We start from the raw sequence: 14,833 nt of genomic DNA on the forward strand, positions 1-14,833 counted from the left end.
AACACAGCAGTCATTAATCTTTTACACTTACTGTCAGGTTTGTTCCTGATAGAATGACTTAACTTGAACTCCCTGCCTCATTCTGCCTCCTCTCCTGTTCTCACCTGTCCTCACTTTATGAAAAGATGTTTTGCTAATTGCATCAGTAGTGTGGAAACTTATGAATGTACCTGGTACTTTTAACCAATAGGTGAAAGAATACTGAACTCCTGCTTTGTGATTATCACAAAGCCATTGTTATTTTATTAAATTATCTGTACATTTTTTAAATTATTTATTTATGTATGGGGTCGGCAGAGTGAAAGAAATGTTAGAAACAATAATGTCTTTTGTCTGGGGCAGAAGGGGTTATACGCTGTTACTTTCACTTCACTTGCTGTATAGCTTTTTGATATGTAATGTGTAGCTGCTCTGTGTAGCTTTGGTTTTGATTGAAAATTAAATTCTTTTGAGATTTAGGATAATTAAGGCAGGATAAAGCTTAAAATTGTTATATGGAGCATTTTTTGAGTATTTGAATTCTTTCTACTTAAAATCAGTTAATAGTTGACAAAAAAGCTGGTTTAATAAGCCCAGTTTTAGTGATGCCAACAAAAATGTTATAGTTGTACAAAGTTTGTCTTTGTTGGGACAATACAAAAATACATTTTCAAAGTAATAAACATGTATTCACGTACCAAAGAATAAAACTTTAACTTTCTTAATCTAATATGTTACTGTGAGTATTTTACTACTTACTACTTACTGTACTTTTCTTAAAAGATGCTTTTAACAGCTGCTTTCTCTTTGTCTCAGCTGGCAAGTTTTTTTTAAACTATGAGTATGCAAATGTCACATTCCAGCTAAAATCAGCAGTTATCTACCCTCTTTTATATAGTTTACCACAAGTCAATCGAGGGATTTTATAGAGTATATACAGACTTTCCATACATGAAATGTCTTTTTGATCTAATAGATTTTGGCATATTGCGTATTATATTGTTTTTTTTATTTTTTTTATTTTTTATGAAATTCGCTCAGAGAAAAGAAAGTTTACCTCTGGTTTCTTTAATGAATATCAAATGTTTTCCTCTTAAAAACCTCCAAAATAGTTTAAAGACATGTTCAGATTGCCATAACACCAATATGGTGACAAGGGCATTCCCTTTACCATACTTCCCTTGCTTTGTTCAATAATGGAAGTCAGTGGAGAAACAGTCAGCCATATGGTCTTTGTAGGTCAAATGCTTAAGACTAGGGATTAGTGTGTGCATGTGAGTTGTGTGTGTGTGAGGTAGCTATAGCTAACTAAGTGACTCAGTGATGTCATGTACTTGTGTTTTCACATGGGAACCTGATAGCTCTGAACAATCCAAGGCAAGCAATTTTTGGCTCAAGCATACTTGACATAACAGAGAGATAATTGTAGACTTTGTGTCCACGGACCCTCCAGAGATCCGGAGGATCAAACCCCCTAGGATTTCAGACACTTTGATGATGTGTTAATGCCTGGACAAACATTTACCGCCTCAGAGATCACAGACAGAATGATGTAAATGTAGCACAGTTCAAGCTAACTGCCCCCTGATATCATGCGATGATGTAAAGTTGAGATTTTTGACATATTTTGTCCTAACTGTTGCCAGGGTGTTGAACAAAAAATGCGTTCATTTCATACTCTACTTTTACACCTTTGACCTACAGCATCACTATTATAGATGACATAATGAATGATTTTATTTTGTTTAATATAGTAATGGGAACTCCATGTAGTGACTGATCCTGATGAGGTCAAGTAGAACTCACTCGTTATCATTAACGTCTGGATGACTGAGTCGATGATTTTCTGGATAGGAGTTGACACTAATTTAACTGTAATAGCAGATAATACCGGCTATGCTAGAGCCTTAGATTTACTTAACTTTTATTTATTGGTTTAAAACGAAGTGGGAGAACACATGCTATTTTTCTGTAGTTGCATATATTGCTGGCTGGTTTCATTGAGGGATGAAAAGTTCTGCTCTGCTAAAACCAGCTACATTCAAATTTGTACCTTCAGATTAACTAGGAATTTAAAACCCAAGTCTTTTCCAAATTTAGTCAGTAATAGTAGATCACAGTGAACAACGGTAGTTGTATTTATGGGGAAATATATCTTTAAAGTATTTGTTTCTTTTTTTATAAAGCATTCACTTTTTTTCATGCTTCCTGTGCAGAGAAGAAACCTCAGTAGCTTCATATTGTTTTGCACACTGTGAATGTTCTGCTCTTAATTACAATGAAAACCACCAAACAGGTTTTAGAGTCTATTCAGTAAACTTTTATTGTCGATAATTATGACAAAGAATGCCTACCGTCTTAATGTTTCTAGCCTTTGAGAGAGGAAAAGGTGTTGGCTCAGTTTTTTACAAGAAGTATGTTTTAAGAGGCCAGTTGCCTCGAAGCGAAGCTTGAATACCTTCTTGGTCATAAAACCTCTCTGAAATTTGGTAGACTGAAAGAAGTGCAATTTTAAAGCTCTGTTTAAAACTTAACAGTTATCTCACTTGACACCTGGCATTAATGACAAGCTTTGGCAAGTAACTTTTGCTTTACGACTTTGCATACACACAATCATCAGTATTCAGTTACTGTGGCTACCGTGCGTATTATCGTCATTGTAGACACCGAGTGTGTTTCGTATCTTCTGGGGTGAATATCCTCTCAATTTATTTGACCCCCTTTAATGACCAGGAAACTATATTGACTCCAGGTCCAATATACAGGCAGTCTATCTTGGCACCAGTAAAGGCAGTTTTACTTTATTCTAACGACTTCAAAATACTCTCAACATACGTCTTGATGCATTCTCAATCATCCAGGAAAGGAAATCTCCAAAAGTTGATCCTGTTCATCTGGATGTAGTGTTTTGTGGGAGAAACTTGTGTTTTGAACTTGTCAAGGCTCTAACAATGAATTAAAATAATTTCCAGACTAAGCTGCTTGATCTACAGTGCATCACTATAGATCATGCAGCTCAGCAGTCACACATGCCAAAACTCATTAGCACAGTGGAACGATGGAGGAAATAAGTTGAATCTTTTTATAAAGTTACTTTTCATGCAGAAAGACAGCTCTGTGACTGAACTTGCTCATTTTAATTACTGCTTTGTTTATAATTATCATTACCCATAGGCTAATGCATATTGACTTATGCTATGGCAATGTATGTTGAGAGTCTCCAAAAGTTGATTCTGTTCATCTGGACGTAGCGTTTTGTGGGAGAAACGTTTCGTTACTCATTCAAGTGACTTCTTCAGTCTCAGCTGACTGCAAGTTTCCCCAATCTTATAAACAGTACATTTGCATAATGACTGAAACCAGCCTGCTGAAGGAACAATGGGCTGGGAGGTCAGTTCTTTAGTCTTAATTATGCAAATTCTCATGACCATTGATCATCAACCACTGACCAAAACCCACTGATCAATGGCCATGAGTACCATTCACAGAGAGTTGGGGAATGCCTGCAAACACAGCATTGTAAGATGGCGAAAGATGTACCACAGGCTGTACCCAGGGGAGTCTACACCAAGTCTGTATGGTTTACCGAAAATACATAAACAGGGTGCACGTTTAGGACCGATTGTCTACATCTCCAAGTTTCTGGCTTTGATCCTCAACCTGCTAGTGGGTAGCTCTGAACACCACATCCACAACACCCTGGATTTTGTTGAGAAGAGACAAGATAAGATAAGATAAGACTTTATTGATCCCACAGCGGGGAAATTTTTGCGTCACCTCAGCTCAGGTACAGATATATGAAGGAAATACAAAAATACAATTAAGTACAATCAATGAAAAAAAGTAAGATAATACACTATATACAATGGTAGCATACACAGTATGTGATTATGGATATAGTTGTAAATATGGAAGAAGGTGAGAGATATCATTATGGAGGCAGATGAAACCATGGTCTCGTACGACGTTACATCTCTCTTCACTTGCAATCCAGTCACAGAAGCGTTGGAGGTAGTCCGTAAGAGATTACAGGATGACACCAACCTCAGCAACAGGACCACTCTCAGCATCGACCAAGTGTGTTTGCTTTTGGAACTGTCTTCATTCCACCTACTTCACATACAAGGGTCAGTTCTACAGGCAGAAACATGGGTGTGCCATGGGCTCACCAGTTTCACCCATCGTGGCCAATTTGTACATGGAAAGAAGTGGAAAAGAGGGCTTTGCTATCCTACCCTGGAACACCACCAAGCCATTGGTTCAGATATGTGGATGACACCTGGGTGAAAATCAAATCTCAGGATGTACCACAATTCACGGATCACATTAATTTGGTGGACCAACACATCAAATTCACCAGGGAGGATATGAAAGTGGCAGGTTAGCCTTCTTGGACTGACAGGCTGGTTTCAGTCATTATGCAAATGTACTGTTTATAAGATTGGGGAAACTTGCAGTCAGCTGAGACTGAAGAAGTCACTTGGATGAGTAACGAAACGTTTCTCCCACAAAACGCTACGTCCAGATGAACAGAATCAACTTTTGGAGACTCTCAACATACATTGCCATAGCATAAGTCAATATGCATTAGCCTATGGGTAATGATAATTATAAACAAAGCAGTAATTAAAATGAGCAAGTTCAGTCACAGAGCTGTCTTTCTGCATGAAAAGTAACTTTATAAAAAGATTCAACTTATTTCCTCCATCGTTCCACTGTGCTAATGAGTTTTGGCATGTGTGACTGCTATGCTGCATGATCTATAGTGATGCACTGTAGACAAGTTCAAAACACAAGCAACAATGCCACTAATAGTGTTATAAATAGAAGACACAATATCATTTTAATTAATAGACTCTGTAGCACAGTAGTGCAGGTGGTGCAGGTGATGTACAAGCATTGGCACCAGTAAAACCTCTACCTTCATAGATTTTCCAATTTTGAATTTAGGAATATTTGTTTTATGGTTTTGTTCTCATGTCTACAAAGCAGTCCATGGGTTGGTGTATTGTCCTGCATGTCCTTTTTCACCTGCAAGTATCCTTAAAAATCTGTCATCTTATCACTTTACAATATTCCAGATCATCACTCCACCAAATTCTTGTTGTTGTTGAAATCTGGTTGAAAATAGTGACCATGTAAGTCACTAAAACTCCATCCATTCGGACACATCCAGCGTAGGAGTGTATATCCATATGTGTCAAAAACACTTATATGGATGCAGTCCTTGGGATTACAGTGATATTAACAGTTCCACATTTTCGTTCTTTATCTGTTTTGTGGACTTAAATGTGTATCTAGAATCCAGTTTAAGTCCAATTAATTTATAAAAAAACATATTTTTATAAAAACAAGCAAATTGTAGTTAATTAAATATATAAAAGTTTGCTTAATCACTATATAAATGGTATAGTTTGTAGCATTTACTGTATGGTAATATATAGTAATATTAGGTTTTAAAGATGGTGAATAGTTGCAGTTAAAATAGTAGTATTGTACATTATATTACACTGTGTGATGATGTGTGTGGGTGTGATAGTAGTCAGTTTAATTGATATACTCTTTACTCCTATCTTACTGTAAGATGTGAATATGTGCTATTATTATTTATTAAAGCAGGCAGATCACGTCTGGCTCATGTTATCTGTCCGTGTAGGAGTTCAGGCTGTTCACTCTGATTTATGGCTGTGGGGTCTAACTATGTATATTTACAGTCTCATGACCTGAAAATGACACCCGCTGGGCTGAACAAGTAGGGGAGGAAAGGGCTTTGGAGGGTCACAGACCGTAGTGCACACAAATATATACAGACACACATTATGTGTTTTTATCCAATATGGTCACATAGGGGCATGCCTGCACTTTTTGGATCCCGTGTCTGCAGCACAGATTATTTATTTTAAAGTGTAGTTAACCTTTTGTTGCATTCTGACTAAAATCAAATGTTAATAATTCTATATGCTTTGACATGCATGTAAAGTGAATGTATTTAGTGGTCAAGTTAGACAAAAAATTCAGTGCAATGGCTGTTGCTAATTAAAGCAACAAATAGGAGTGATCCTGGGAAAAGTGGCAACTAAGAAATGCAAATTACCGCACGTCAACACATCAACAGAATGACTCCTGGAGTCAGACTAGTGCAGATTGAGTGAAGTGGAGGGTAAGAAATTGCAGAGCGTTAAATAAGGTGACAGCTGCATGTTTACAGAACCCAAAGCCCAGGGGTGTGGGTGGTGAGGATTGACACTTCAGCTTCAGATTGTCACGGGCCCATTTCCAAAGAGGCAAATGGTCCTTGGCAATAAGTGAAGTTCACATGGGTTGGATTAAACTGCTGATGATAGTTTGTACCTTTGCAGTGTGGTGATAAAAAGGTTGTGGCCATGTGTTTGTGTGATTTGCATGTCTTTGTCAAGCTCTACTTGACAAAATAAATGCCTTCAATTTCTTTCTTTTTTACATTTCATTTCTGCATTGTCAGAGCATTCTGTTGATAAATGTCTTTCTTTTACCTATAAATTTGCTCTTTCTGCTTCTTTCTCAACTACCTTTCCTGTGCCTCTCATCTGAGTCCATGTTTTTTTTGGAAAGTGCTGGTCTTTAAGCATTCTCCCTCAGAGTAATATTAGAAGAATGCTGTCAATCTCCTGCATATGGTTTAGTTATGCAGCTCCAGCTCCATATAACAATCACAAAGTAATGAAGACTTAAAGTACACCGAACCAACTAGCCTGACTCTGTTCTAGTTGTTCAAAAGCATGGCAGTCCAACACCTCTGAAGTTCACTAATTTAAGCCTCATACCTTATTTGTTTAGCCACAACACAGTCTTTAATTTACTGTCCAAGCACCAACTCTAACATTACGCTCTTTGACTATTTTTGGCAACCCACCCTGTATCCCGATTTGCAGTCTCAAAATGTGTTTTGTTCTCTTCGGTAAATGTACAGGACATGTGAGATTTGTCTTAATTAGTCATGACTCTCGCTCCAAGAATTTAAACTGAAGTATCAGAACTATTTATTTAACTCTACTCTTGTTTTCCTCTCTCGCCCTTTTTTGTGTTTGGAGATTCACAGATTCTGATTGGTTGTTCCAGGAGGAATAAACGATGTGAAGCTGGGCTCAGAGAAGGGGTCGCTGTGTTTTATGAGCCATTAAAGTTTTATTCATCCCTGTACCGAGGCAGCCTTCGGCCATGGGGTCACCATGCTTTAAATAAACTCCCATCATTCCTCTCCCCCCACCTCCCCAATATCTGCCTTCCCACCCCCTGCTCCCCCAACCCTTTCACCCACAGACTTAATGGACTGTTTATTGTTTGATGTTCAAGTCCGACTTCATCATTTTTTCCCTCTCTCGCGCTCTTTCTCTGTTTTCCGCTCTCCACTAGTGTTTAGCGGTATGGAGGTTTGACTGATGCGGTTTGTCCGTGTATTTGTGTTATATGTGTGGTTCATTTTGCGTGTGAGTGCGAGTCCTTGCATGCATGGGCTCTGCATACATGCAGAATGTCTATAAATTCCTTTGGTGTGCCATGGTTTCCTCTTCATAACATCTTCCCTCCACTCGTCTGTTTCATGAGTGGATGCAAGCTTTTACGGCGTATGACTGAATGTTTAGTTTTTAAAAACAAGGAAAGGAAAGCACATCAGTGAACCACACTGTTGCACTAGTGATGTGCAATGTCTTCATTACTTGATCGTGAGCATGGCTACCAATAACCATTTTGAAGCAAAGGTAAATTAATCCATGCTTTACATTTTTAACATATATAATACTTGAGAAAAAGTTTGCTAGAAATCTGTATACATTCTGAAGTTGCACCCTCATAAATGTGGTTGGAGCTTACATGGATAGGAAAGGAAAAAAGTACTGAAACAATAAGTAGATGTACTCAGAAGTACACATTGTTTAAACTTGTGTGACCACTCTATTGATGCATTTTTGGTGTCAAAGCCCAGGTGTCTTGGGGTGGGGGGGATGCATAGTTGTCTGGTGAGGAAATTAATCTCAAGTAGCACACATTCCTGCAAGATTCCTATTTAATATGTGCACTGGATTTCTGCTTACCTCACGCTCATTTAAAAAATTGTCACTGCTATAATTTCCTACAGTTGTAAAATCTGTCCTCGTGGAGTTATAAACCAGAGTGCAGTGTTTTGGCATCCAATAAGCAACTTCTCTATTAGTCAAAGTGGACATCTTGGATCTCACCTGCAGTGATATACCCCACTCCTCCAGCTCCTTCCTGTTGTTTAGTCTTTTAAAAAAAAGGAACAAATCTAAATGCTCATCTTTTCATGGGCTTTCTTCACCATATGCTTATCATTTTTACTTTAAAGATGCAGTAGTTCATCAACCTGGAGCTTGCAAAGCACTTTTTGGCCGAGGGGGACAGAGTGATAGAAGAGATATTTGTGAGGGGGGAGAGATGAAGAGTTTGCAGAGTTCCCTTACAAGCTGTGTTACAACTGACCCTATCCTCAACTTTGGCCCATGACCCTACCAGAGATCTGTCATGAGAGAGGGAGCTGCTTAACACAAAATGGAGCCTGGTGCAAGAGTCAGAAAGAGAGAGAGAAACACAGAGAGAGTGGGGAACAGAGAGAGAGAGACAGAGAGAGAGAGGGGGTGAGAGAGCATTAGTGCACACAGAGGACTCATTTATCCGCTCTCTCACTTGACTTCAGTTTTTTCTTCCTCTCCTTTGCTTTCTCTTTTGTTTTCACTCCACAGACACTGTTGCCCTTTCTCCCAATACATCCCGTCTTTTTTCCCTCTGCCCCCCTCCCCTTCCCTCCCAATCTTCTCACCCTCATCTGGTTGATTTTGGACAACAGCATGCCATCATCAGCAGCCACCACCACCACAGGTACGGATTCATGGCGGCAAGGACCAGCAGGATTCTGGGAGGGAATTTGTGAGATGAAGCTTTAATGAGAGCGAGGCCTCGTCAGCCTGGAAGAAATGTATGCTAATGATATGCACACACCAAAAGGACCCTGGGTAGGCAAGGCAAGTGCTGGCCGAGCTCCCGCTGAGCTCTGAGGAAGATGAGCAGCTCAGGTCAGAAGAATAGCAACAAAAACGCCTCCTCCTCCTTTTCTTCTTCCCTTTTCTTCAATCCGCATCCAAAAGGGCAGAGAAAAACTGGTTAACTTAAACCCTTAGAAATGAGGTTGTGTTGCCACATGATGCTGCTGTTGATGTATTTTAGTTTCTGGATTTCTCATTTTTTCCTTTTCTTCATCTTTGCAAGCACATTGACATTGTGGGTTGAATTAGCTGGAGATTAAACACATCTGTGGTTTACATCCAGACTTTCCAGAATTTTAACTGTCATAAATAATGACAGTTAAAAATGAAATTGTGCTCCAGAGAGATGCAATGTGTGTCCTCTAATTGTGCTCAAAGTTGTCTTTAATAATAGAAAAATTGATATTAATTTGTTTTGATACTTCATTTAGAAATTTAAACTCACCACACCCCTAGTTAATAATGGTGTATGGGCAGTATTTAAATGAAATGACCTGTTTTCATTCAGGAATAAAGTGTATTTGTTATTAATTAAGGAAAGATGCTTGTTACTGGAAATAATGTTGCTAAATGCAATTTATATTTATTTCAGTGTTATCAAGTATGTTTCAGTTACTGATTCACATGCATTTTGTTTTTATTATATATTTTAGTGCCAAACTTTTAATTTATCCTGAAATTATGCTTGAATTAATAAATAAGCCATGTATTTTGTAGTAGCCTTTATTAAATAAATGAATATTTTGGAATGCAAGTAAATAATGTCTGATATTTCTGTTTATTTAATGATCAGATCTGTTTTCTGGGGAGACTTTTCAGTAACGTTATTTCCTTTTATCATAGATTTTATTTACAATTGTGCATTAATTTTTTTAAATTATTATTATGTTAACGGGAAAGTAAATAAAAAAAATCACTTCGTTTAAAGCGTCTTTTAGCGCTATATAAAATTATCTAATTCACTTGTTACCAAATGAACATTTAAGTGTTGATTTAAAAAAAAAAACTATGCAGAATTCACATAAGCATTAACGTTACGGTGCAGTCCCTGCTCCCCTCTCCTCTTCTCTGTTTCTTTGCTCGGAGTATCGCTCCTGCAGGAATTACTGGCCTGTCTGATCTGATTGCCGCTTGAAAAAAAAAGGAAGGAAGAAAAGAAAAACGAATAAAGGACGAAGCGAGACATCAGCGCGACGATCTCGACGGCGTTAACTAGTGATCGTAAAAAGCGCCAGAGTCCAGCCGCATCAGAAATGGAAACCTCTTTTTCCACCGTCGCCTTCGGGGGTGAATAAACAAGAGGAAACGGGATGAGAAGTGGGGAAAAATCCATTGAGTCTTGGGAAGAAAATGAGAGTGGCACCTGATGATGTCGACTTTGACACGTGTTAATTGCTGCTCAGCTCTCCTCATCAGGGAGTCTCAAATTATTTTAGCGCTCCGGGCCACAGCGCCTTGTTTGCTTTGCTGAGGAAAGGAAGCAAGCTGGCCCAAACTTCAAATGGTAAGGCTCGAATCGCTTGGGTAGAATAATCTGATGCTATATATATATATATATATATATATATATATATATATATATATATATATATATATAGAAAACAAGAGAGCATGCATAGAGGGAAAAGGATATCTTAAAAAAAAATTAATAAAAATTTTAAAGAGAATTTGCAACTGTATTAAATAAAGCTGGAAATATACTTTATTGGTAGAAGTATACATTTTAAATTATCGAAACACAGTGATGTTTCACTTAATTTCACATCACTTATTTCTTAAATCAAATTGAGTTCATTAAAAATAAAATATAATGCCTCTGTTTGGGATTTGTTTGCTTGGTTGTCAATATGTAAGACGGGAAGATATTTTATTTGATGAATTAGATTTTCTTCTTTTCTCTCTGATAATCCAAGATTTACAGTGAAATATTGCCTCTATCGCTAAATCAATAATAAAGTCAATGCTATTCTCAGATAAAATGGCTTCATCGATAGGAAAATCAGACAAAACTGCTTCACTGCACTTCTGGCTACATTTAAACATGTAAGTAAATAAATAAATCTGACTTGCACCTAATAAAATGTATTCAAAATCTCAAATCCATTTTCCTCATGTGATTATATTTACATCTGTCTGCAGCTTTGATTTCAGTTTCCTGCTGTATCCTCAGCTTTTACCAACAACGCTCCTCTCAACCAGCATACTCAAATACACAGTTTTACTTCAGTGCCTGAGAGCACCAATACTCATTTTCTCTACTTCACACTTCTTACCTGTTGACATGTATTTATAAGGCCTTGCATGGTGAATTATAAAGCCTTTGTTATTGCCTGGCTTGGGGTTGGCCACTTGTTTATGACACCAGTAATGGTGGTAATTGTTATTGTTGAGATTACCTGTCAAGAGGACCTGGACAGTGAGCTTGGAGAAAGCGTTGCTCTCTTGACAAGGGGTGACAGGGGTGTGGGGAAGAGGATGTGGGGGGATTGGGGGTTGGAGGCGAGGCTGGGATGCCCTGATGACTTCTCCGCTGATAATCAGCCACCGTGGCCTGTGGGATAATTCAGCTGTCAGTGCCACCTAACAGGGCCCAGCATCAGCCGGCCGACCCCAGCTGGCGTCATTCATTTGGACTGAAGATGGGGATGAAGGCCTGAGGAGGGGTGAAGGGATGCAGGAGCAGAGAAATAAGGACAGCGTCTACATATCTGATTGCCAGAGTTGGCCTTTGAATGCAGTAATTTAATTATCATCAAACATTTTTTATAGTTTTTGAAAAAAATGTCTTTTAAATTTTGCTCCTAAAAGTGCCTTTTTCAAATTAACAGCTGATTGAATGTTTAAACCTCGCTTTGGTGAAAAACTGAGGTATTAAATATGTTTTAAATTGTATTTTACATAAGGTCTTATTTTCTTTGTATAAAAAAACGGTTTCAGTTTTTTCGCAAAGGCACATTGTAAGTCCTCACAACACTGCACCCCGATTGGCTAACAACATAGAGCAGGTCCTTTATGCCATATCATCTAAAAGCTTTGTGAAGAATTTCTGCAACCAGGACTGAACAGGCGAATGCAGTAATTCTTGAGATGCTCACGTGCATCTTAAATCAACATGACGCTACAATAAGTGTATTTTGCTGAAAATGAAATTACTTTTAAATTGAGCCACTACAACAAATTCAAAGCTTAATAATATAAAGGTTAATTGCATGCAATATGTCATGTATAGAAATTGTTGAAAATGTGACTACCTATTTGCAACCTTTTAAGCTCCTTCCTAATTCCTTCTGTAAAAGCAGACTCGTTGTCTTCCTGGACACGTGTGCATCATAAAGAGGGCAGCAGCAGCTAAAATGGCAGGCAAATCACTTTTCGAATGGTTTTGGAGCAGCTATCAGTGTCATCCCTGAAAGGCTGTCTTTATCAATGATACTGGCTGATATGGTGGGGGTGTGGAGGTTGGTGGAGGGCGTGGGGCGGGGGTTCTATCTGTCTTTGGAATCTTTCACAGTTTAGGGCCGAGAGCTGCTAAGAAACTGTCAAAGATTTGGACAGCTAAAATCCCCCGGTAGCAAACGCTGAGCTGTTCTCTATCTGTATTCCACTGTGGCAGCACGCGGGGTTGTAACACTACGCCACTGCTATTCCAGTGGGATAATGTCACTGAGGAAATAGTGCCAGAAAAACGTCTGCACAGTATTTTTGCTATAATACAGTATTCTTTTATTTTTTAATTTTATCGTGCAAACATTTATGAAAATGAACACATTTTGTGAATTTGTGTCACTTTTTCAAATTTATTTTTTTGTGTGTGAACATTGTACTGTTTCTGATTCAGTTACAGTATATAACTACTGTCTGCACCTAATTTAATCTCTATTCATGGATGTAATTTTAATAAATGATACAGTATATTATATGATTTTGTCAAACTCTTTGCAGCGTGACTTTTGTGGTGATTTAAATGAGTTTGGATTGAGTGATGCTGAACTTTTGCCGTCCATTTACCCATCAGCACGTGTGATATTTCATCCAAACCGTTATCGTCATAACACCTCGTATGTAATTTTGATGACGTTTGAGGTAGGTTTGCTTTCCTTCGACCACTTTACAAGTGTGAAATCCACAGTTTATCCAAAGTTATGCAATTTTGCTATGTGTCAGAGTGAAAAAATAAACACAACAAAAACTTTTGCACAAACATTAGTGCCCATGTGATGGAAGATTTTTTTTAGTGGATTTACAGAATCCTGTTTTTCCACTTTGAGTAATGCTCATAGAGCATTTTACATGTTCATTTTTTTTGTAAATGTCTGGCTATTTTTCACTTCAGTGGATTTTTTTTCTCTGCTTCTAACCCTTCCTGTTTATCTATCCTGTTGTCACAGGCCATAAATCAAAAGCAATTGCTTCATATCTTCATTTTGGATCTTTGCAGTTTTATTGCCATAGCTTAATCCTTTGGCTGGTTGACAATGGAACATCATGATCAACACCATCATCACAACTTTACCAAGAAATTTATATTAACGCAATCTCTTCTCGATATTGAAATAAAGCACAATCTCATTTCTTATTCAAATGATAGCATTAGGCGTGTATGCATTTATCACCAGATACAGGAGTGAGGTTATAAACAATGCCATTCATTATCTGGCCCAGATGCAGCGATTGTTGATTAAAGGGCTTTGAATATAACACGCACACACTTGTTCACTTACACACTTAGGCACAGGCACACACACACAGATGGGTGGACATTAGGAAAAGAGAGAGGCCATCTGAATAGGCTGGAGGGACATTAACGGCAACAATGATTGATATTTGCCGCACAGGCTTTTTAATGGTATTGTTATTCCTCAGAGTTATACCCCGTCCTCCCCACGTCTCGTCTCGCAGATAAATGGAGGTGTAATAATGAATAGAAATTATCCTGATTATTTTGGTGGAGGTGGTTTGAGAGCAAGTGGGGTGGGGGTGTGTTGGGGGGTGAGTCATAATCTAACATGAAGCTTAAAGCTTAGTCAAGAGTGTCTAGTGGATTTCCTTTAATGTTTGCTGAGTTACTTGTAGAGGAAAACAAGGTGCTGTGTAAAAAAGCTAAAAAGCATGATATCTGTCATACTGAGATTGTGTAATTAAAGGTAAATAAAGACTGATAATACCCTAAAATAAAGAAATTATTAAGATGTGTGGTATAAACATTCATAATATAATTAATGAGAAAACTTCATGTACCCTCAACCTGGAACCTACTGTCTTTACAGACGTGTGGATATTAGTGGATACTTCCTAAAAATGTATAAACATACAATATATCCAGTATTTGTGTAATTTTCTTAAGTCTAAACAATATTGAATTACAGAATTGACACGTTAGTTAGCAGGCGCTTTACTTTCCAGAACCCCAGATTCATAAATGAGCCATAACTTAACCAATACTAGTCCTTTATGCTTGGGTGAAAAACTGTAATATTAATTACTTGTGTTGTCTTAAGAGCCTGCTGAGTGTTGATTGTGTGAACAGCTGAGGTGGACATCGCCAAAACACATTATTTGATGTGAGAGGCCAGCTTGTCCAAAGCAGTTGTGTTTATTACACACTCCTCTGGCACCTGCTGCATTGAGTCAGCCTGCCAGGACACACACACACACACAGTCTTCCAAAATCTCCTCTCCATTTAGCCTCTTTCCAACCAAATGATGGTCATTATCACTTTTCAATTACATTTGCAGGACTCAACTGCTCTATCAGTGGTGTTCTCTGCTATTTTAGGAAACTTAAAAATATTCAACCTGCCACTGTGAACACAATA

General features: G+C 38.0%; 2 long non-coding RNA genes across 5 annotated transcripts in view; both read left to right on the forward strand.

Moving 5' to 3' along the window:
• LOC113034829 (uncharacterized) overlaps window positions 1-9,730 on the forward strand; it is a 95,758-nt gene extending 86,028 nt beyond the window's left edge. For 2 of the 4 annotated variants that reach the window (XR_003274240.1, XR_003274239.1), the window contains exon 5: window positions 8,324-9,730. This is a non-coding gene — a long non-coding RNA (uncharacterized LOC113034829). Of the gene's footprint in view, window positions 1-7,049; window positions 7,297-8,323 lie in introns of those variants that run through there. The other 2 variants (XR_003274241.1, XR_003274242.1) reach the window with 2 other exon arrangements.
• A 330-nt stretch (window positions 9,731-10,060) lies between these two features.
• On the forward strand, window positions 10,061-11,463 carry LOC113034830 (uncharacterized). Its single transcript, XR_003274243.1, has 3 exons — window positions 10,061-10,521; window positions 10,991-11,060; window positions 11,157-11,463. It is a non-coding gene; the product is annotated as an uncharacterized LOC113034830 (long non-coding RNA).
• Window positions 11,464-14,833: the final 3,370 nt, after the last annotated feature.

This window comes from Astatotilapia calliptera, chromosome 13 (genome assembly GCF_900246225.1).
Source record: "Astatotilapia calliptera chromosome 13, fAstCal1.2, whole genome shotgun sequence".
NCBI classification, from domain to species: domain Eukaryota; kingdom Metazoa; phylum Chordata; class Actinopteri; order Cichliformes; family Cichlidae; genus Astatotilapia; species Astatotilapia calliptera.